The 25,912-nt window shown below is 37.9% G+C and overlaps 1 protein-coding gene across 1 annotated transcript in view; it reads right to left on the bottom strand.

The window, feature by feature from the left end:
- Positions 1 to 25,912, bottom strand: part of ME1 (malic enzyme 1) — a 155,018-nt gene that overhangs the window by 128,181 nt on the left and 925 nt on the right. The window lies entirely within an intron of this gene.

The following is a 25,912-nucleotide window of genomic DNA, read 5'->3' on the forward strand; positions in this document are numbered from 1 at the left end:
TAAAGGCACAAGAAGTTGCTTGGAGCTGCTGAAAGAGCACGACAGTAAGCAGAGAAAGCAAGCCAAACTGGTGTGGCTGAAAGCAATGGGAATGGAAAAGTTAAGCAGCAGGCCCAAGCAGATGGGGAATGAAGAGCCAGCAAAGCAAGTGAAACAGTAACAGGATTTATTTTCAACGAATAACTGAAAGAGAGCTCAAAGGTAGGAGTCAAGGACAAAACAGAGCAAGTCCAACCTGCATAAGGAACACTAAGATCAGAGAACACACACGAATGCAAATGTGAAGGCTGAAGAAATGAAGCTCAGATGAACACAAGAAGGAAAAAACAGGTGCTGCAAGTAATTGTGCCAGAAGAGCTTTGGACTGCTGCAATCTGCTTCACACACACTGCACACACAAAGAACCTTACTTTGCCGTCTGTTCCTAATTATGCCTGGATTGAAAGCTCAAATCACACTGCAAAAGGCAACATTTCTTTTCCCAGGCAAGGGTGGGCAGCATTGTCCCACTGGAAGCTCACAAGGATGAATCCAGAACCCCAGTCGGCTTTCAGCGGGAATTACAAATCGCACAATTTAGAAGGGAATATGCAGGTCCCTCAAATAAATCAGGTACCCAAAACACATCATCAATGGGGAAAGCATCTCCCAGTTTGGCAAGCTTTTAAAGCTGGAATCTTGAAATTACTGTGTTGAACCAGAACTATTTATTAGTATTCTGTAAAATGAATGCTTTTGTTTAATAGTTTAAACTAGTCTATCATTAGTAGTACTACAGAAAACATTAGAAATCCGTCTATACTAGATACTCTTAACTTCTTCCACATGTGGGAGAATGAACTGAGAGGCATTTAGAGATTTCTAACCTTTTACATTCTAAAGCAGAGACACAGGTTGTGAAAGGTATATAAATGCAACTCAAATAAACACAGATAATTAGAAAATTCTGATTGTATGTGTCCAGAATCCACATTTATCCTGTTACACATACCGACATATTCTTGAAAAACTAGATAACTTCCTCCATAGACTACACAATTTGCCAAAGAAACATCTTCTGGCACAAACAACAAGAAGGAAAACACAATTTCGAAGTAAAAGTAATTAAGTCTCAAAGGTTTTAGTTTGGGTTGCTACCTATGATACTATGGTATCTACTGTTTTCATTTCTCAAGTGTCAGTGATAGCCAAGTTTGTTACCTAAAAGTAGGTCAGGAGAACCTCTTGGCTGAGCTCATGCAGCTCTGCAGATCAGTAGATCTTGTACTAACAACAGTGTCAAGTTTGAATGCCTTCTCATTCTTTGCTATCAGTTACACTGTTAAAGAAATCTGCCTGTTCAAAACCAAAAACCAGCCAACTCACCTCCTTCTAACAGGAATTTTACATTACAGGAAATTCAGAAACCTTCAGAAATAAAACATTTTTGCTTGTTTATCTGTTTCAGATGAAACCTTGAGTGAAAATACACAGCATTGGCAGAAGTCCACAATAAAATTCCAGAGATTTAGCATACCTTCTAACGCATTAACACAAAACTTATCTAGATCATTACATGTTTTCACTCACTTCAGACAAATGCACAACAATATTACAAACATCACAATTGCTTATTCTGTTTACAAAACAGCACTTATTTCTTTCTCCTCTTTGCTTTCTGTAAGCTTTCCAAGCATTTGTACTGATTTTAGACGTATGGTCTGACTTCAGGGGTGGATTATTTAATAAAGAAATTGTAACATCCATAAATAATACTGCAGGCAGCTTGAATAAAATCCAAGTAAAAGAAAACACATCACTGTACGTCTTCTTCTTCCTCCATCATCTCTCCACAAATCCAACCACATGCTGGGCTCTGAAACAGCTGACCAGAAATTGAGAATACCTGCTCAGGTTAGCACTATTTGATACATAATTGTCACTGGAGAGGGAGCAGGTCTAGACTGCTTCCTATTGTTTGATTTTTTTTTTCCTCTAAAGAGAGGAAACCACTAAAATACATCCTGAGCTTTCTCCAAAGTTAGACAGGAAAAAAGTCATGCCAACATCAGACAGTTTTAAGGGGCCTTAATTCATACATAGCCAGACATACAATGCCCTACATAGGCTTGTTTTTAGGGGCAGATATATATTAACTGAAAAAATCCCAAACTTGTTTCCTCTTTTAATAAGAGCACTCAAAAAAAAAAGTTTTAGTTATTACTTTGTGGATGTAATGAACTCACACATTACTTAATATTTTCCTAGCAGCTAAAGTCCCCATTAAAGCAATTATAAACTTTACGACTAAAGTATTTCATTTAGAAAAAAATTTTGCCCCTAAGTTGATAGAATGTCCATGAGAGATCTAAAACCACAGATGACAACACTTTACACTAGTCCCTATTGGGCTGAGAAATGAAAAACAGAACAACAGATAAGAAATAATGGGTTTCTCAGGTTAATATCTTTTTGTAGCACCTAACCTGCACATATTTGGCATTTTGGCTGTAACAAAGTGAAAATAGAAATGCTGTTTTTAACCAGATAATTTACAGTCCCACATAACCCATAAAACCATTGCATACTTAACCATCTGAACCATCCTTACCCATTTATATTAGCTTTCATTGCTCCCTAGAAGTCAGATGTCACTACTATGAATCAATTTGAACAGTCTTTTTTAAAAATATGGGAAAACAGTTAACAACTGGACATAATTTTAAGAGAACAAATGTTTATAATGTAGTTATCCATGAAGTCCAAAACATTATTATATGCACAGAGTTCATGACAGTCACAAATACAAGAGAATCATGCAGCTTGGAAAGGCCTCAAGGAGGTCCACTGGTCCAGCCCTACTCAGAGCAGGTCCAGCTGGGCCAGGATGCTCAAGGTCATTTCCAGGTGAGCACTGACTCTCTCCGAGGATAGAGATTCCACTTCCCTCTGAGCAGCCTCCCACTGCACTTGACTGTTCTCAATTTTTCCTTCTATTTTTCCTCAGAACTATTTCAAATTTCCCACACTCAGACTTGTCTTCCTGGCCTCTGACTCTTCCACTGTGCCTCCAGGTCACCAGGTCTCTTCCTACAGGCCTTCTTTCTACTTGTTTCCCAGCCCGTTCTCCTGCACAGAGTTATTCCATCCTAATTGCTGGGCTGCTCATCTGCCTTTATCTAAATTCATTACATTCCTGTCAGCCCATTTTTCCATCGTTTCTAGGTCACTCCAAAAAGCAGCCTGCCTTATAACATGTGGAGTCCTCAGGCTTGCAGACAGTGCAGCATTACACAGCTCTCTCATTACACAGCTTATTCATACAGATGCTAAATTGTTCAGCCCATTATGCTTTAAGCACAGTATTTCATAATGTGCAATAACAATTTTGTTCTACTTCCCAGTGGAAGAGATATCATAAGTAGAGTATAAAAGTACTGAACTGAGCAGCTCTCAACATAGCTTCCAAGTTTCCTCTCATACAATTAAAATCTAGAACGAGCCATGTGTAATTTCAGTGATACCCCTGTGAATTTTAACTTTCTCCTTGAAGGCTTTTCTCATATCATTGAGATATGTGTTCTTTCCTTATCTTCCCTAGGCATGGTTGGCCTTCCTTCAGCCTCTATTCCCCTGTGGTCTTTGACAGGATTTTCTGGACTGTGGGGTTTGTTTGGGTTTGGATTTGTATTTTGTTTCTAAATTCAGGTTTTTTAGAAATTGAAAGTATAAGTTTTCAATAATTCTTTAAAAATGAAAAAAAAAAAGTTGCAGAAATATTTTTTGAAAGATAATTTTAAGTATTTATTTTCACATTCTTCTTTTAGAAAATTAGTAAGAAGTTCTAAGAAACCTCTTCTAACTTCATCTTTTTCTGGGCAGAATATAGCAGTTAATTTGTTTCTCTGTTCAATGGGTGAATACTCTGCAAAAAAATATGACATAATAAATATCTGATAATTACTAGCAGCTTTACTGGGTTTATTTGCATCAAACTTTTCAATTTTGAGGAAAACTTTTGCAGCATCATCTACTGGTCTTCCATGAAAAAATTTTTGTTGGGATTATGAAAAGTGGGAAAATTAATCTAAACTAATTTTCTCCAATTAACAATATCATGTTATCCATAGTTTAATGTAAATTAATGTAAATTACTACTGGCTGAAAGATAGACATCTCATGTTCTTTGTATTGTCCTAATTATAATTAATAATTTATACTATAAATAATATTAATTTGTTTATTAACAATAAATAAATATTATTACTAATGAATTAATATTAATTTATTAATAATAATATAATTAATGATTATTGCTTCTAAGTTAGATCATAGAAATATTTATAGCCTCAACATGATTTTTTTTGTTTCAGCATTGTTCTTAGATAATTAGAGACAGATCATTTTTTCCTCAGTATATATATTGTGTTTTCTCACATTATTTGACAAATTAGAAAAAAAATCTAAAGTCTGACTTTGTAAAAAAATAACATTGCTGGAGAGATTTTTTATGTCAATTCTGAGCCTTGAAGAATTGTAAGCAAAAAAAGAAAGAAACAAAAAAGCCGGTGGACACTGCAAAAACATTAAAGAACACTGTTTCTGAGAGGATTATCAAACCTACCAATATTGTATTTTTAAACAGCTCCAATTATCACAGCTCAACAATAATTCAGTATCAGTTAATGGATTTATATATTTTAAGGTAAAATTCCAGAAGAGATCATTTTCATCTGCATACAGAAAAGTAATTCAGAATACTAGTTTTTTTAAACACTACCGATGGTAAGAAGTGACAGCAAAGGAGGGGGGAGAGGGAGAGAGAGATGCCTCTCTCAGGGATGTTGCTTCAGCTCAGATTCTGCAGACACCAAGTCCCAGCAGAGCCCTGTGTCTGCTCTTGTCCAACACAGACGGCTGTGCCAGGCTGGATCACATGGAGGGAATCACAAACTCCAGCCAAGCAGTTACATGAGCAACAGCCCCGCTGGATGTGCCAACACAAGAATGGAAGTTCACTTCCTGGTGTCTAAGACAGCAGCAAAGCTATGCTGACAAAACACTTCCTCCTGCAAGGCACACATCCCATCTCCATGAGAGGGCTCTACTGACACAGCTGCTTCAGCAGAGCCTCTGTTCAGCTCTCCACAAAATCACTGCCCATCCCTCCCCAAGAGAACCTTTGAGAGCTCTTCACATCATTGCTATAAAAAACAAAGTGAGTCTGGTTAAATAATTTTTAGTCTGTATCTTGTTTCTGCTCAAGAGTCTGTGTGAGCCACCCTTTAAACACATACACTCACAAAAAAACTGCTTCAATCTGGTCACACATTTGCAATCAAATGAAACGAAAACTATATAACCCTGGTTAATGCAGTACCATGTCTGAAATTGAGTGCTGTTACTCTCTTTGCTTAAGGGAGAGCCGACAGCAATGTCACATGTCATTTTTTGAAGTAGAGAAGGGGAAATGGAACATCAGTCAGGACACTTTCCCAGTAGAATGCACTTACACAACCTGAAGTGTTCCAGCCCCTTGAATGAGGTGATTCTTGCATGCACTTCACCAGCTTTCTCTTCTAGAAATACAAGGAAACACCTAACTACTCTGACAATAAAAAACATTCTGGAAACCTTTTAGGCTGGGACACTTAAAAATGCTGAAGTACACAATTTGTATTCTGCCTTGTTTTCAAAACCCCTCACCAGACCTGCTCTACGTCCTATAAATGAATATTTTACATTGTCAAGGATTAGTGTCTGACCATCAGAAAGATTTACAGAACGATGTAAACAATTTTCCAGGTGATCATTCTATTACAGGACTTTTTAACTCTAGAAGTTTTTTTAACTCTATAAGTTTTTTTCCTGGGTACACACACAGCAGTGAACCAAAATAAAAATGAGAGGATACATCATTAATACTAATGAATATAAACACTTTGAATATATGTTCTTTCCCACACTTCCCATACTATGAGAATTCATGGGAAAGCTGGCCTGCAGATGGTCTTACAAGCTATCAGAACAGGGTTTACACCTAAAAAGCTGGTTCTTCATTCTGTTCTTCAATTCCACATTTTGGTAAAACAAGCTTTAAGATCCCTTTATTAATTTGTTTTATGGGGTTTGTGCCTTGAATGAATATGCAGAAAAACGTATTAATGGAGGGCCTACAAATTATTTTCAAAAACAGCAGGGTTTGGGAATTTAAATGCTGTATTTTGCTGCCAGCATGAGGAGCTGCAGACAGACTAGGATCCTGCCAGCAGGTCAGCAATGGGTAAGGTTGATAGACCAGCCTTTCTCATCCACTGAACCCTAGATCAGATGCAACTGTTTGTATTTGAACTGGCACTAAGCAATAGCAGGACAGATTTTATAACATTATTCTATCAGCTTAATAGCATAAAGGCAGTTAGCTATTTAATTTTTTTTTAATGACTCCCATGAAATAGTACTTTATCAAGACATTAGACAGGAAGATAGCAATAGCCATCCAGCGGTGGTAAGAGATGAAGGAATTTGAGCACTTGGTTTCATCTCTGTATGTCACTAGTAACATGCGTATGTTACTAGTAGCTGTGGACATTGGAACCCACCTAATTTTTAGAACACCAGTTAAAAGTAAGCACAGCAGAAATATTTTCATCACTCTAACTCAGAGACCCTATCTTATATTCAGACAGAGCAAGCACTGCTCCCAAGTGAGGTTTTCACTATGTATAAGTGGAAAAAAGCAATATATGTTGTACATAGGCAGGTCTACATGTCAATTTTTTCACTATTTCATCATTACATTCTAGCAAATCACATACTTCTCTCAACTATAGCAAATTATCTGTAGGTAGCAAGCCAGCAGTATTTTAAGTTGCCTTTGCTAGTTTTAACAACTCAGTCAGCTGAGGCAGATGACAGCTTGGAAGAGAAATGACAGGACACTCCCAGGGAAGTGCTGCCTGCATTTTGGCGCATGTCAAATCTCACTGATCTTATTACAGGTGAAATTCTCTCACTTCCTTGTTATGAGAAGGATGGTTGCTCAAGCAGAAACAAACCACAGTATATCAGCATTAACTTTAAACCCCAGCAAAATCATAAATTACATTTGATCAAAGTGAAATTTGTATAAAGGCTATTGTCTTCTCTTGCATGGATTTAAACCACAGCATACATCTGTGTATATTTAAAACATACAATGAAACATTTCTACTGCACTAAAATATGTTGGAGCCTACAGAACTGCCTAAACCCTGACAACTAAAGGCTTTGAATCCCTTATTTCTTAATGATACATATTAGGTACATGCACATTAGGTATTTTGCTTGAACTGGAGGCAGACTTTTGAATCAAATTCCCTGGCTGTCACCACTCACTGTATTTCGCTCATGTTGTGGAACAGTCTTGTAGCACTTGAAGTGAATTCTTTTTGGATAACAACTAGTTAGAAATAGTTTCCAGGAGTTCATCTAATATGCCTGAACTGTAAGTAGATGTTCAGTTCATGGGATCAGACTATAGTTAGCTCAGAAGTACAAAAAAACCCCAAAGAAACCAAACACAAAACCACCACAAATATTCCGCTGGCTAACAAAGGAAACAAAACAAACAAAAAAGAAATTAAACAGTTTTTAATAGCTCTAAACCTCAAAATCTCATTAAAAATCCTTAACATTATATATCGTGGATGTCTGATCTACAGATCTATGCCATTTGCTATTGAAAATACAGGCCATCAACCACAGCATTTTCTACTTGCATACTGTTTGCAAATCTATACATGTGAGCACATAACTTTATTTAAGATGTAAGAGATTGGTATGGAAACTATTCTAATATGACCACAGGCTATAGCAAGTGTTATGTTTTTCTCTCCAACAGAATAAAGAAAAATGTCACATTCTTTTTTATTACGTACTTGTTAGATTTCCACTGACATGTTAACATAAGCAAGAATAATATGATTAAATTATTCTGAGTTGCACAGTCATAAGAATTGCACATGACTCAGAGAAACTGCAAATTGAAAAAAACAGCTGTACCTCCAACAGGAACTACAGCAACAGATTTTGGCTTTCTCTCTGAAGAGCTTCCTGATCAGTGGGGATTCTGACTCATGAAACCTTTTTCTGGTGCTACTTCTACTCTATTATCATTGATTAAGTCAAGTTCAGCCCCAATATGTCTTCTTTATTGCCAGCCAAGCTTTACAGTTTACTCATATCTCTTGTAACTCCATAGTTATCAAACTTCTAGCAGACAAGTTTCTTCTCTAATCACCAAGATTGCTGAGCCTGTAGAGCTCCAGCTTGTTTGAAGGTCTAGAACACAACAAGGAAGGTGGTCAGTTGGCCAGTAAATGCCACGGAGGTTGCTTTAAACCTTTGAAGTAGACAGCACATTCAGCAGCCTTTCAGTGCAGTAGGACAATCTTTTTAAGGAACTCAAAGGTAAAAGTATACAGGCATCCCTCTTTCCTCTAGGCTATAGATCCACCAGGCTCTTTTTGATCTGGTTTCATTATATTTGTACATGTTGCAGTATTTTGAAGCTGTCCCTGCTTTGAGGAAAAAGCTGGACTATATAAGCTCCAGGGGTCCTTTTCAACCCAAATTATTCTGTGACTCTGAGTCTCAGTTTCTAAGCTACTATTAGGGCATCCAGAAAATACTGAGAATCCAAGCAAAACCTAAAGCTGTAAAACAGCTTTAAGAAAGGTACTTGGCCTGGGAACAGCTGTGAGCTAAAAATACACAGAAAAAACCAGAGAACTAAAGATTCCAAATATCAGAGGCAGAATTCTAGCAAGACCAATTACACCTTTTTTCAAGTGACTGAAATCAGTTATGACAGCAAGACAGAATGCTTTGAACTCTTAACTACAGCAACCTATCTGTAGGTTGCTAGCCAGGAGAGTTTCAAGTTGCCATTGCTAGCTTTTGTATTACTTTATTCAGCAACAGAAGTAGTAGCTACTTTAATAATTCACTCAACTGGAGCAGAAGACAGCTTGACACAGTTCCTGAGAAGGCTTTTAAAAGCTTCCCTTTATGTCTCCTCTGCTGCACACTTGGACTGTGGCTGGCAGTTTAATTTCCAAGCACCAAAACCTGAATGAGCTGAGGAGAGTAAAAACAACTAGTGTATAGAAAATAAAAGAAATAAAATCATCACAGCTTAGTTGCTCTGTAGACCCAATCCGTGAAATTAAGTTCTTTTGTGAAGATGGGATCATTCACTTAGTAGTTATTAGAAGAATTCCTTGAACTTATTATGAACAATTTTGCTTCAGAAACAGCCCCAGATGGCCTTCTCTAGGGCCAGAAAGAGCAAGACTGGATGAGAACTAGAGGGTTCTGATAGACCTTCCGCTCACAACAGCTACTTACACAAACAGAATGAACATCTACAGGAGTAAGTATTTCCCCAGCTTCTAGAGGAGCTTCCCTAATTGCTCTGTATTTCCTTTACAGAAGTGCTGATTTCAAAATCACACACACACACAAAAAAAAATTTAAAATCACACTTTTAAAATTCCACAAATAGCAGCAGGGGAACCAGAAACACAAAAACTTCTCTTTTCTTAAAGTATTCTAAAACTTGCACAATATTGCTAAGAGATACCTATTCAACAAAATGTACAAGTTTGACATAGAGGTCATGCACATAGGCAATGTGTATGCAAACATTTCCTCCTCCTGCTGCTGTTTTTATAAGAAGAATATAAATGCTTAGCCAAGTAACTAAAACTCTGACTGCAGCAGGTGGCAATAATAGTAATCCCATATCAAGCTGACAAACTGTTCTTGTATGTTCCTTGAGTACATACAAGGTAAGTCTCCAGATCACAGTTCCCTGTTCTTATGATAGTCTTTAATCTCCGTTGTAGTTATGATATTTTATTAAAAATCCTTTCTTAGGATTTTTCCCCTTCTGAGGAGTTGGGAACTTCAGGAAAGAAATGTACACAATAACTATTTGCTGCTGTGGAATGTAACAGGTGTATTTTCTATTGGTTTATGTGGATTGTTTTCAATTGATGACCAATCACAGCCACTTGTGTTAAGGCTGTGAGTATTTACAGAATTTTTGTTATGTATTATATTTTATTTTTATTCTTTGTAACTTTCTGATCTTTCTTTTCTTTCTGTTTTTTTTAGTATAGTTTTAATGTAGTATTTTAGTATAATATATAACATAATAAATCAGCCTTCTGAAATAGAATCAAGCCTTGTGTCTCCACACACAGAAAGTTCATCACAACATCCTTCATTTCTGCTAGAAGAACAGGACAAGACACAAACAATCCAGAAGGTTACTGGGAAGTGTCAGAGATTATATAGGAGATTCTGGGTGAACTAGTTAGGGGTGATGCAAAACTGGATTGGCTTTTCACAAATTAGGAAGACCTGACTGGGGATACAATAATCAATGCCAGCCTTAGATGTAATGACCATGAACTACTACAGTTCAAGATCATAAGTGAACAGAAAAAGGCAAGCAGGAAATCACAGACTGGACTTAAGCCAATGATAAATCATCCCTGATCAACCTGATTGCCTTCTATGGTAAAATGACTGCACTTACAGACAAGTGAACACAGAATCTGCCATTTATGTCACTTTAAGGAAGGCTTTGACAACTGGATCTGAAAAAATCCATGCACCCAAGTTGGGATACTACAGTGTAAATGGGTGGGCAACCAGATGGGTAAAAGGCTGCTGTTGGATGATGGGGCTAAGAAGGAATCAGTTAATGGGTTTCACTGCACCTCCCACTAAGATTGCTTCAGGAGTCTGTAACGGGACCCGTCCTGTTTAACATCTTTATCAACGACCTGGAGAGGCCATGGAGCACAAAATCACCAGGTGTGCAAGTGGCACCACACAGGGGCAACTGTGGATATACACACACACAAGTGCAGGGCTGGCATCCAAAGGGACTTAGCCTGGAGAAATGGGCTGACAGGAACATTACGAAATTCAACAAAGACAAATGCAAAATGCTGCAATCAAGAAAGTAAACAATACAGGCTGCAATGATTCAGGCTGGCAACAGACTGACTGGCTGGGAAGAAGTGGGTCTGTCAAAAAGGACATGGTGGACAGCAAACTGAGCAGGAGCCACTGGTGTGCACAGGCAAGGGCAGCCAATAGTATCCTGGGCTGTATCAGCAGCAGTATGGTATGACATGGGCTGAGGGAAATGACCACCCTGCTTACTTGGCACTCATTAGGCTGCAGAGCCCAACTCTGAGTCCCTAAAGACATTGATGGACTTGAGCAAGTTCAGTAAAGGGCCCCCAAGATGATTTGGGCTGAAGCACATCCCCAGTTATGGAACTAAGCTTTTTTAGCCTGGAAAAGAGAATGTTTTGGGAGGAACCTAAGAGCAGCCTTCCAGCACCTATGCAGAGGCTGTCTAGAAGACAGACCCAGGCTCTCTACAGCAGTACACAGCAGAAGGACAAGAGACAACAAGCATAAGATAAAAGAGAGGCTCAGACTAAATATAATGAAAAAAGAAATTTCTCTTGAGTACAAACACATAAATAGGTTGCCCAGAGAAGCTGTACAGTTTTTATCTTCGAGATTTTCCTGACCTGACAGAATACAGCCCTGAGCAACCTGTCCTGTCTCCATATCTGACCCTGCCTTGAGTAGGAGGTTTGACTTCTGAGGTCCCTTTCGACAGGAATTACATTATGGTTTTATAATAACATTTCACTCACATTCCCTGTGATATTACAACCATCTTTCACTAAGCAGCATTCAGACAGCAATCTTCACAGAAAAAAAAGGATTATTTCAAGAAGCACCAAAGTTTTTAGCAACAGAAAATAACTAATTCATGAATCTGGGACAAAATATTGCAAAGCCTCATTGAGACAGGCCAATTGCAGTGCAATACACAATAAAATACACCCAAAAAATTTCCCCAAAATTAAACTAACATGCTTTGACAAAACTTACTGTACAGATAAAATGTCAGAGCACTGACTAAATTGGGTTAGTTAAATAATGGAAAACATTCATAAAAAATACTCTCTTTGCAAGGTTCTTAGCATGGAAAACTCTACGAGAGGGAATAGTTTTGTTTACAAGGTATTATTTTAAAACCAAGACATGCTGTTGTGATTACTTCAAATACTGCAGTCCCATAAGCCACATCAAACAAAACCACTCAATGGTTAACATGCATTTTCCTTTAACTACTCATTTCAAGGCAGAGTCAAACACCAGCAAACAATTTCACAGAAAAAAGGATTATTTCAAGAAGCACCAAAGTTTTTAGCAACAGAAAATAACTAATTCATGAATCTGGGACAAAATATTGCAAAGCCTCATTGAGACAGGCCAATTGCAGTGCAATACACAATAAAATACACCCAAAAAATTTCCCCAAAATTAAACTAACATGCTTTGACAAAACTTACTGTACAGATAAAATGTCAGAGCACTGACTAAATTGGGTTAGTTAAATAATGGAAAACATTCATATAGTTTTGTTTACAAGGTATTATTTTAAAACCAAGACATGCTGTTGTGATTACTTCAAATACTGCAGTCCCATAAGCCACATCAAACAAAACCACTCAATGGTTAACATGCATTTTCCTTTAACTACTCATTTCAAGGCAGAGTCAAACACCAGCAAACACAATCTAGAGAGGCTGAGGCTCTCTTCAAGATATGACTCAAAAGAAGTTTCCAGCCAAAACAGGTTCTGCTCCTACAAACATTTATTTTGTGTTGGAAACAGAAATCCATTTGCCTATAACAACATATAATGTGAAGTGAAGAAAGGACAGGGCAGGTAGGAAAAATTTCTGTTCATACCATCTTTAACCCAAGCTGCATTTCTCACAGCGCTAGCACAACACCCACAGCACCAAAATGAGACTAATGACGATTTTACTATTATAATTATTTATTAATTTGCTGAGGATAACAGATGCAGGGAATGCAGAGCAGACTCACCAAAAGAGATGCAGCTTTGGATCCCTACAGCTGTATGTCTAATACTGCCCTATTGCTCCGTTCTCCACACGGCAGCTTCTCCTATATAAAGTAATGAAGTGTAAGTAACAGGTCAGTACAAGATAAATGGGGCTTTTATGCATGTGCCACATTTCCTCATGGTAGCTGAAAGATTGTTTCTTTGTATTTTAGTAAATAGATGCATGTAAGTATTTTCAGGGACAAAAAAAATGCTTACCATGTATACTTTGAGAGTTGCACTGCTGGCAAGTTGGAGCACAGCCAGACAAGCACTAGTTTTCTGTAGCTACTTAAATAATTATTTTCAGGATTAGATTCACAGATATCAATTCCTCATGTAGGCTTTACGGTCACTGCTGAAACCCATAACAGAAAAAAGGAATCCACTTTGAATTAAGAAATTATTACAAAATAGGAGAGTATTAGGATATCATTCAATATTTTGATGTCCAAATAGATTCATTTTGCCAACTGTTAAAACATCACTGAGTTATCTTTCAAAGAAAATCTTATTTTCCTGGGTATTTACACTAGAAAAGTCTGATTCCCAAGAATATCACAAGAAAGAAAATGTATGCAGCTTCTTCTATTTAGAAGACATATACATGTATTTGTTTTAGCACATTTTAGGAAAGAATCAAAAAAATTTTAAAAGTTATCTTTGACAGTAATAGTTCCAGCATACAAGGTGGTTTTATTCAGCCTTTATACACAATTTTTGTGCAGGACAATTTCTCTAGGGAATAAACATCAAAATTCTTAAGTTTGGGAAAACAGTGGGTGTCAGATTTGTATCACCTCTACCTATTCAGTAGCTAGGAAAATCGTCAGACAGCTAAATATACCCTTAGAAAGTCAACCTTCATTCACATCATGACATGCATTTAAGTCCTGGAGATAATTCTAGCTTCTTAAAGAAGTGAAGTTTTACTGAGTTAAAAACGACTGAACAGTGCCTAGCTGGAGGTTAAAATACCTTCTCTTGCAGGAAGTATTGACCTGAGTTTCCCCAGGCACTCAGGTGATAAATACTGAACACTTCTCACCTCTTCTCCCCATTTAGCTGGAAGGGAGGCAACCCTCAGAATGCTGCCCAGGACCAGGAGGCTTAGAGGAGGCAGCCAAGGGTCAGCTACCACTTCATCTAATTGGAACTAATCTGCATGTCACAGCATGGCCTGCAGCCAGGAGCAGGTTTAGCTACACAGATGGATGAGTTCTTCCTGCCTATTTAGATCTTCATTTTCCCCCACCACATTCAGTATGGGCCATGATTTGCAGTCCTGTCTAATGGGTTTTCATGGATCTAGGAAATTGTATGTTCAGGAGACTGCAAATCCATTAATACCCCCTCTACTTTTAATTGCAATACAGTAGAAAGTAAAAGGACATGGATAAAATATGTCAGGACTTACAGATTCAATATGGGTCTACTTAGATATGACTTTTAAAGAACTATCAGCTTGCTGACTGATTACTGCAAAAACTAAAAGATTATTCCCCCCACCAAGGAAAGAAATTTTATATAGAAACTAGATTATAGCAGTATAAAAACAACAATGTAAACACTATCTAAAATGACTAATTATACAAGACCAAGTACTTCATATTAGTTTTCATCCTGAACATTTCTCAAATGCTGTTTCCCTATTCAGATGAGAAAACTAAATTACTAACATTTAATATTCTTAGTGCATGACCTAGTTTCCAGTCCAGTGCCCAATCTACTACAATATTTTGTCCCTCTTGATAAAGCAGAGCTCAGTAATTAAGGGGGGAAAATGTGTGTACTCATACGCATTACAGAGTTCTGAAGTAAGACAAAGAAAGCTTTTAAAGATTTGTCAAGTGTACCTCAAAGCAACCCAGAAAGGGTGTCAGCCACACCCCCTGTTTAAATTGCTGGCGGTACACCATGACAACTATATGATGCTTTCCTATACTCATCTATTCTTCTTACCTCCGTTTTAACCACTACTCCTTACTATAGAATAGTTAGAGGACTTGGTAACTATAAAACCAAAATAAAGTTACTTCTTGCCATAAATGACACAAAGTTCAGGAAGTTTAGGAAATAATGTTAGTTTGAAGGATGAGCGTCTTTATCCTAGAGAAATATTTATTTTCCCAAGAATTACACCTCAAAAGAAAGCACTCACTTTTTATTTCCTACTTGGTGTTTATCCCTGTACTCCAAGAAGCACAAGAGCTCAGCACGACAAACAGCCTGGCAGGAGCTCAGAGGCTCCAGGTTCACACAGACTCCTGACCCGGAACACTTTGCTCTTACAGCAAACACAACACGAGTGGCTACAAGACAGAGCCACACTGGTTCTGTTTCCCCAGGTAAGATGAAAAGTAAGATGCTCTGTTTTTTTCTGAGCTTAGATAAAGTGTTCCTTTCAAGAAGTTGTTGAGGATGAGTGCTGCAAGCCCTCTTGGTACTGCACAGTAAGACATCTTTGTCTTACACAGTAAGACATCTTTTCTGATACCTCTTTACTCATTCAGATTTATTTATTTATCCCCAGCTACATAGATGCACTTAGTTGATCCACTGTGTTGTGCTAAATGTAAGAATTGCCATGCTCTATAGGAATTAAAAAACATAACTCAGAATTAGCAAGCTATTTTTTTACCTGACCCTTGACTGACCTAAAAACCAGGCAGATGCCAAATCCTCTATTATATGAACAAGAGTAATGCTTTATCCAGATTTCATTTACAGAAAGCTATGCAATTGGTAAGCCTCAACCTCAGAGAATCTGTCATGAACTCTTGTCTTAACGAAAAGCAACAAATACAAAAACAGATAAACCACACTGATTTTATGCTCTCCCAAGACTATATTAAGTCATAAATTTGCATCACTGAATTTCAAAACACTCCTGGGATAGAGGCAACTTGAAACATACCAAGATGATGTCTTGGAATTGAAAGGACAACTGTCCCACATGAGCTCCAGCCAAAGCAAGAGAAGAATTTCAGAGAAACCTTTGGAATTAACATGTCAAGCAGTCACCTAAAACATATGATCTGAGGAAGACTGAAACGACTGGAGAGAGATAAGAAAAAACTGCTGCAAGGTCTCACTCCTGCAGAAGGCCCAAGAGCCTGAATCCCAATCCCTTGAAAGAAGCCTCTCCATTCTTACCCAGCCCTTCTTTCTATGACATAACTTTTAAAACTGGCTTATGCCTGGGGTAAACCAAAGCTACACAAACCTAAGGACCTTAGGGAACTGCTACAGCACAAAATCAAAACTTTGAAATTAATTTTCACGTTTTTTTCTATTTTCCTGTAAATAGCAGCAGATAATCTCTACCTTTCAATAATAGAGATTCAAGTCAAATCAAAATGTTAAGTGCTTTGGCAAACTCAGTTATTCATTTTACTTGGACAATACTATGTTCTTCTATTCTGACATTTATCTGTAACTATTGAATTCTCTTCTACTATTTAGGTAAAGAGGCTTTACTGTCTCTTTCGTAAATACATCCCACACACATAAATCTGCTTTGTAAAGTCAGGTATCTGAAGGATGAAATCCAGTAAGTCAGCCAGACACCAGTACCATATATGTTACAGTATGCTTCATAATCACTACTATGCACTCCCTTCCAGCACTGATTTAAGGCAAAGATTTTTTTTTCTTTGTCGTTAAAAAGCCAGAATTATTTATGCCTTTGTGGAAAAAGGAATTATGTATTTCAAAATAATTCTTGCTCTTCTCATGCAGAGCAGTACTATCTAAACTCCATGCCAAAAGAAAACTTAAAAGGGTATCATTCACAAGGGACAAGAGGAAGAAAACTAAACTGTGATATCGAATCTGAACTGGATACCAAAATCATTTCATACCTCATAGCACCTACTCTGTTATAAAGATAAACACAATTCATTAATAAGACAGATGAATCTAAAATACTAACAGAAGACTCAAGACTGCATCTATTTAAGCAAAGTTACATTGAACCAAAGGTGTTTGCAATTTTTCAAATCACTTCTAATGGTAAGAGGGATAAGAACAAGCAGAACAGTGATTTAGTTTTAATATTAGATTTTGTTTTTTGAGGGGAAAAAAAATTCTAAGCCAGAAATGGGTAAGAGATGCTACTCAAACAAAGCAAGCAAAACCTAAGCATAAACATGCAATGATAAAATTCATGGTTGCTCTATGCCTCACTTATATCTTAGGACTGAGGAATGTGCTTTCTGAGCTCCCACACCAGACAACTACATCCTGACATATTTCCACATCTTTGGCTGAAAGTCTGAAGTAATCAGATCATAAGAGCTTTTTTCCCTTCAGTTCTATGTTATGTGTTCTTTATGTATATAAAAAGCGCTTCCCCTGCTTCCTCTGTACTGTAAACAAATTCAGGCCCTGCTCAGAGTATTATGTTTCACACAGAAATAGGCACTAAGAGTGTTCAAGTAAATTACAAACACTGACTTGAACACAAAGTACACAGTGGCCTGCAAGGACTGCCTCCAGGGTGCCCCGTGACCTCCTTCTTCTAAGGCAGGATTTTTGCTTCCGGAATTATGCAACAAATTACATTAGCAAAGCTTAAGACCAAAACATGTTTCCTTATGCATGCAATGCAGGGGTTATTTTTCATTAACTCCTAAAATAAGCTATACCAAGGAATATGCATAAGTAATTCTCAGACAAAATTAGAGACCTGTTTTTAACAGAAACAAATTTAGCTTTCTCCACAGCATTTTTTATCACTGAAATTAACCAAAGATTTGGATTGGTAAAGTCATCTTAACTAAACACAAAATGAGATACTGTAATATTTATCACTTTAAACAAATTAGTCAGACTAGCCAAAACCACTTACCTTGCAAACTATGAGTATTTCAACATTTCTTTCTACACTGGCTTCTAGGAAACAAGCAATCTGTGAAGGTTAAAGGAGCTCAAACTCTCCAGATGACAATGGGCTGTTTTTTTGGGTATTCTTAAGGATTAATGCACCAGGATTAATGTATTATTAATTTCATGGCAGTTTTGCAGCAGCTTCCTCTCTTGAATCCTTTTATCATTCATTTACTCTCATTTACACTACTAAAACTGGTATTAGGGTCAGGTTCTTAGGTCTTTCCCTAATACCTCCTACACAAATTTATCATCCTTATAAATGCCATGAGCTTATTTGTGAGAATGCTCCAACCCTTAGCTTTCCTGTCAGCTCCAGCTCCTGGAGCTATCTGTAATGTGTGTCACACTGACAGTCCTTTGAGGCAACCTTAAAATTCCTACTGTCATGCTGTACATCACAAAATCAAGAAAATTAGTCATAATGATAACCCAACACATAATTACACAGCAATTTTCTTATTTCTCTGGAAGCATATAATTTCATTCTAGAAAAAAAAAAAAAAAGAAAGAAATATTTTTAAAATGTAAATTCATGGAGATTCAGTATCAATATGCCTGACAGCAATCATTTACTTCTCAATTAAAGGTAAAAATTTGCTGCTGAGGGGAGAAAGGTTAAGGTAAAGAAGAGTGACCAACACAGCAGCTCAATCTATGAAGGCTGCATAGGGTGAATAGTAATAAAAATTATTCAATTTATTTTGACAATTTCTTAAAGCACCTATTAGATGGCTTCCCCATCTTCCTTGACTTCCATGACTTTGATTTAATTTTTTTTTTTTTTTTAAGATGAACAGACATACAACACAATCCACAGAGAGCTTGCACAGTTGCAATTTCAGAACCAGAAGTCACTTCATAGGTTTTGAGAATAGGATACCAACAATAAATAACACTTCTTAATATATCAGTTGGGTAAGGTAGATTTCTCATGACTGCAAGCTCTTCCAGAAAGCAGTGCTGGTGATTGTGTACGATACTCTTCTCCCTGAATGGTACGGCAGAACTTCCTAGCATCAAGCCAAATTCATCCTCTGCCTCTTAATAGAAACCATCAGCATCTTTATTTAAATATTTTAATTCCTACATCAGGTAAAACACTTGAAGCACCAAAGCCTTTCCCCAGTCTCCTGCAATTTAATGCATAGCCTTGCTACTTCTACCATGGGGACTTGTTCCAAGTCCCACCTATCCTACTTTGTAGGTACATATTTGTTGAGTCATGTTTGTCTGCAGTTTCCTGAACAAATTTTGGCTACCATATATTACAAACTGTTAATCCTACCCATATTCTATTGCCTTTTTCCTATAACAGATTTAGCTCCTTGGTGTTATATTAAACCAGACAGAAGAGATAATTTCTGTAAAACTAGTCACAGGCCAGGCCTGATCTGGGCACAGAGTACAGAGAAAGCATCTCCATGAATGACAAGAACATTCAAACAAAGCTTAACTAATGACCTACTACCAACAAACTTTGTTATACTATAACCAACCTCATTAGACAGGCACACAAACCAATAGTGTTATTTCTGTTATTTTCTGCACTTTCCATGCTAGTCTTCCAGCCATGATGGGCCACAGACCACACCATCAACCTCCAAGGGAGCACAGATGACACCTTACAGGACCTCTTCAGATTTGCAGGGAGGACAAACCACTTGCTACTGCAGCTGAAATCCCAGGATCACGTCCTCTATGAATGATCCTTTTGAAGCTTCTTCAAAACAGCTGTTCCACTAAAAATTCTCAACTATAAACTGGAAAAAAACTCAATGAAGGACCTAATTGAAGGGTATTAATACTCTCTTTCAGACCTCCAGAGCCTGGAGCAAGGAAACCTTTGGCATGAAACTCTGCATCAACTCCTGCAGGCATGGGCAACAGCAGGCAGAAGCAAGTAATGAATGAAACACACAGCCCACCTGAGCAGGCAAGGAAGGAAAGCATGACAAAGCAGAGATGGCACATTTTAACCTCTGGTCATTGGTTAATAAGAAACATTGGTGTCACACACAGTTCTCTTCCTCCTCCCCTCCACAAGGTAAGCAGGGCTGGGGGGAGGGAACCTTGTGCCTCCTACAGCGGCAACTTCTGTTTTTTTCAGCAACAGCTCAATACAAGACACTGATTCAGCAGAATTGGATAAATAAAGTACAGAATGCAAAGTAAGAACTTCTGTACTCCAAGATACTCTCTGCAGTTTATTTTACCTAGACAGAAGCAAAATTTCTCAGTGAACTCTACTCCTATTTACTGTCAGCATCCATAAGTAGGATTAAAAAACAACGCTCAAGTACTCTGGCCAGCATCTCTGTAAAACCTACCGTCAAAAGGCACATTTAACTCAATTTAAATACAGAGATCCTGTTTACAAGGTGCTCTGTGCCAAGATTAATGTTTCTATTCAAGTAGCATTTATAACCAATGGCTATAGGATTTCTCAATCAAAAGTAAAAAGGTCAATTTTGTATTCAACTACTGAAGTTCACAAGAAAATTACACAACTGAAAATAGTTTTTAATGCCTGAAGCAGATTTGCAGGAAAACAGTTCTAAGTTTCAGCTTCCTGTGACAACTTACACCACTATTCAGTTGCTATTAATGCTTTTTAGCTTACCGCATAACGTCTTCTCCTTCATTTTATTTGCTTTTAATTCAAGTCACAGAACTTTGTTCCCAACTTGCTGTCTCAGCACTGTTTCATAACTGCAAGCAAAGAACTGGAGGCCAACAGGAAGAAAAGAACATAACATCAACCACAGCGACTCACCTACTAGGTCAGGAGCAAAGTATTGGAAGCAATGAACTCTGCGAGCTGTATATATTAAATAGAAGACAGTGATAAAATAATCTGATTTAAACACTGTGTGCTTTTTCCAAGACTTTCTCCTTATTAATAGTATACAGGACAACCTGCCTTAAAATAAGAGACTTGAAAAAAAGCACAGAATTTATTTTTAAAGCTTCTCCACACATACTGAAAATAAAAACAGTCATACAAAAGACATCCCGCATGATTGCTCCTCGCTCACACCTCAACAAGGTGTTTACAGAAAGGAGGAATACACCACCAGTGTGACAACCTCCTCACCCAGCCCTGTGGTACCCACCAGTGAGCCACTATCAAGCTCACACCCTTGCCCAAAACCCAAGCACACAAGGTGGCTGCATTCTGCCAGTCTGCAACTTATGATCCTGATTGTTAAAGAGCAAACAGTTCTTGTACGAGCCAACCTCACACTTGAAGAACCTCCTGTTTTAAGTTGCCATTTCACAGAACAGCAACTAGTGTTGGATATCCCAGTAAGACATAAAAAATGTAATGCTTGTCAAACACATGGGCAAAATTGATAGAAGTTCACTCTAAAATGCTTCAAAGACCAGATTTATTCACTTTTTGTGCTAGCACAAACACTATACCACACTCTTGTCAAAGACCTGAAAAATCACGTGGTTATCCCTATCAAGATCAGAATTGCTCTGCTATATGATCTGGAAAAGATAAGAACCAAGAACAACTACTTTTAAAAACTTCGAAGTTTTAAAGGGCAAAAAGTTAAAGGAAGTACAACACAGTAAGAATGATCAACAACTATACTAAAAATAATTCCTCAGATTATACCTTTAACTTTCACATGGAACTAACAATCTTCTCATCTAAAAAGCACTCTCATTCCTACTACCACTTAAAATTAAACAATCCCTTGCAATATGAAGTAACTTCCAGAAAATCTATCTCACGAATTAATTATGAATTGTAGATAATTCTAATATGCAATTTAAAGAAGTGTTTTCCTTCTCCATCCCCAATGTCATCGGCTTTCTGCAAGAATAGCTATCTACAGATAAGGCAATGGCAACATTCATTGGGCACTGACCACTCCACAAGACCCACCCAAAGCACACACAAGTTTAAGATGTGAAAATACGAACACTATCTATGGAAGGAAAAGTAATTTTCTACTGCTTGATATTTGATAAAGGAATAGATTTATTTAAAGGAATTTCTTAAATGCTTCTTCTATTTTACCCATCAGACAGAGAGAATCTCCCTGGAATACTTCTGATTTTTTTACTGATTTTTGGGTTTTCTGAGACCTGTTGCAGGGTTGCCCACTAATGTCAAAGTCATAAAATCTTTTTCATATGTCACCCAATCAAAATCAAATTTGCTTTTTTAGAGGCAACTAGTTGTGTGCAGAACATAATCTACCTGTATTTCACAAGCTTGCTCATGCCACTGTCTGAAACGTAGAGCAAAATGGGAAGTCCGTGAGTCTCTCTAAGGAGTTTGCAATTGATTTTTAGTAAATTAGTACACCTAGCATGTGTAAACTGATAGGAGAGATATACGTTCATATCTTAATGACCCTCTAATCACCTGCTCATTCCCTCAGCCTGGAGCTGATTATTCACCAGAGGCACCTTCACTCTTCTGCCTCTCCTCAGGGTTCCAGTTGAGCCACCGTTAGAAATAAGACACTGGGATGAATGGACCTTCGCTCTGTTCCGGTATGGTCCTTCTAGAGTACACCCCACAGTAAGTCAAGGCACTGACAATCAACTCCAGCCAGCAACTGATGTCACTAAGTGAGAACCTGCTAAGGCTCAGGGGCATCACATCTGGGAGACATAAGGGTAAGACACCAATGCAATTGCAGGTGGGATGGACACTGAGTGCTCTCAGATATTCAGCAGCCCTATCAGACAGTCTGTTCTGAAATTCTACAGTGCTTTAGTGCAACTTGAATAAAGAGAAAGAAAACAGTTTACACACACATTATACTCAGCAACAACAACAGCAGTCACTCAGTAGAGGAGTTAAAATTAGATAACTAGGGAGGAGAAAGAGCCCTCCAGCACTTAGATTTAATGGAGTCACTTATTTACTGCTCACTGAATTGCTCTGCAAGAATATAAAAGCAGCCTGGAAACAAAGCATTTCTCCAGTGGCAAAGTTTCTCAGTCAAGGAAGAGTTTACACTTGGCAACCAATGCAGGCTATTGGGAAAGTTTTGTATTGAAATATGTGATTGTCTATCTTCACACCAAGACTCTGAAAATAACTAGCTTACAGGAAAATATGATTTGCTTAAATATTAAAAGGTAAAAAATTAAAGATGAAACTGTAGTGTTAAACTGTTTGCGAGCCTTAAAATTGTAAACTTGTCCACTGAACAAAGCATGCATGAGATTTACAGTAGGGAAAGAGCAAATTACTTCCACACTTCTGTAGCTCATCAGCTTAAAGAGCAAACAACTCCCAGCCAAATCTATTTCAGTGGAAAGAAGTGAAAGTGTGTTTGTTTTCCTTGCAATTGCTATTTACAATGTGTTTGGTTGCCTAAGGGAAAAAGACAGACAATTACCAGAAAGGTTCTAAATATACTTTTAAACACTAACAGCCTAAAATTTCAGACAATAAACTGAGTTACAATTATTGTCCATATACTTGGACACACATCCTCAAGTAATTAAATTCAGTCTGTTACGATCCACTGTTTGACATGATTTTTGATGTATCACTGCTGCTGAGATGGCATAAACCATTCAGGGACCGAAAATGCTTTGTAGGGGGTGGGGAGGGAAGGGAGGGGAAACAAATCACAAAACCACCAAACATTTTTAATTGAACTTTTTCCCACTGAAGATTGGACATGTTTGTGAATTACTAACATAGTCAAACATTAAGGATTTAAAAATGACATTGCCTAGGGAGTCAATTTTGCCATCCAAGTAAAAGCAGAGGCCAAGCAAAAAATAAGAAATTTGAGTTTACCCTGGCATTCACACATCCTTTTCTCTCAAAAGCCAGGAAGGTTAAGTATAAAAAAGGACAAGTGTGCAGAAATCCAGTTTTATTGTTGAATGAGTGGGACACTTAAATGGAGCACCTAAAAAGAGATAGGATTTTGGGACTGAGTTCTCTGTTTTGATTGGGGTTTTTTTCTTTTTAAATCTAGCACCTATTTCTTCTTACATCTGTTTTTAAAGATGTTCAAGTATGAATGGTTCTATGTAAAATTTTCAATTTGTCTGAGAAAAGGAATGTGTTACTTGAGGACATAGGCCCCAAGCTCCCACATCCTGAAGCCTGCAAGCTGAACCTGGCAAGCAGGTAAAACAACTCAGTTTTACCTGCTTGCCAGGGTATCTGTCTCTTAAGAGACTCTGAAAGCATCATTTGCCTTCCTTTTCTACAAGTCACTGCTAGATACCACTATTTAGTACTTACAGTCTACTTTTGCCACATAAGTGCAAATAGGCCGCTTAAAACTGGCACCAAATCCAAAAGAAAGTGCTGATCCTAAGAAATTGCAACTCCTTGACAGGGCCAAGATAGCAGAAAATTCTGGCACCTTGCAGGACTGCAAGAAATCCCTGTACTTTAGAATCATTAAAGGAAATATTTTATCTACTTTAAATTGAATTCTCAGCAACCTGATGCTTGTTTAACGGCCTTGACAACAGAAAGTGAACTGGGAGTAGCAGGTCCATGTGTGCAGGCAGGCCACAAGCTATCAAACTGGCAACCATGTGAGCAGTCCTCAACATATCTGAATTTAGTGCACCTACACAGAATCAAATATATACATATTAGGGTGTGGGTGTACATACATATATTAGGGTGTAGTACATCTACACCCACAAACATATCACCTGTCTCAGTCAGAAAACGGGATTACCTATCCTTCACCGCACCAGGACCAGACTTTTCTCACAGGCACAAAGACCAGATTTTGCAGCTGAGCATTTCTAACTTCAAATTCTGTTCAATGGTAATGAACAACTATCTTTTCCTGCTTCTCTGCTTTATGGTACACAGGTGCTATACCACCGCTTAGAGAGTATGAAGAGGTGGGTTAGCACCAGGAAGAGCATGGTGCTAACCCACCAAGGTTGGCAGTCTGATCTTCACACAGGCCATTTACTTAAGAGCTGGACTTGATAATCCTTGTGGGTCTCTTCCAGGCCAGAATATTCTGTAACTCCTCTCTCCTGTATATTGAAATCAAGCAATGCCCTTCCTCTTTAGCACCTCATCTGTGACAACCCATCCCTACTGTACGCTGTTCAGAGGCAAGATGTAAGGTGCGTGAGCATTGCAATGAGCCTGCCCCGACTGCCTTTCAGTCAATGCATTTTAGAACAGGCCCCTTTTCATTTCTTTAAACAAGGTGAGTTTTCTGTTGGATTGGCCTTCCTGGTTACGCTGAATCAGACTTTTTCCATGAATATTACAGCTGCTTAAATACAAACTCAAGCAAAACAGCCTGGTTTCTTCTTGGGAGAGCTATATTTTGGTAAATTTTCCTTTCTCCTGACCTCAGGAGACCTTCTCAGGCCTACACAGACTTAAAACAGACTCTAAGAAAACTTTGTTGTCAAGCACCAAGACTAATAAAAGCACTATTCATCTAACTTACACATGGAGCTTTTAGTGATGAGTCAACCTGTCCAGTAAAATGAGAGACACAGTTTTTGTCAATTTATCCAACTCGGCAATAAGCAAAATGACTGAATATACATTCTAATGTGGATGTACAAGTCAGAGCACCATTCCAGTTAATGTGCAGGGTGAAATCTGGAGGTAAGGGTCTGACCAAGGCTTCATGTGCTAGGTGCGGTTTATTATCTACCTTTAACCAATTTTCATTTTGGCAGTATATTCAGGGCTTGTCATACCAATTTAATTATTCTATTAACTTTGCATCTTTATCAGGCAGTTGTGCAAACACTACTCAGCTTTATGTTTCCCAGATTAGTTCTACATGCTTAGAAAGTTTGATGAAGCTGAATTATCATTCTTAAGCAAACTGGAAACACGTCAAAAAGGTTTTGCTGTGCTATGGCATCTCTCAGAAAAGCTCACTGCATTAGCTGATGCAGAGCGGGGAGGAAACTACAGTTGCATTTTAGAGCTCCAAGAGGAATAGTTGCGATAAACACATTTTCCACCCTGCTAGGGGAGAAAACGCAGGACAACCACTTCTACCCGCAGGAAACGAGGTGGGGCATCCGTGGAGAAGAGGATTG

This window comes from Pyrgilauda ruficollis, unplaced genomic scaffold (assembly GCF_017590135.1).
Source record: "Pyrgilauda ruficollis isolate IOZ18807 unplaced genomic scaffold, ASM1759013v1 scaffold51, whole genome shotgun sequence".
Lineage (NCBI taxonomy): Eukaryota > Metazoa > Chordata > Aves > Passeriformes > Passeridae > Pyrgilauda > Pyrgilauda ruficollis.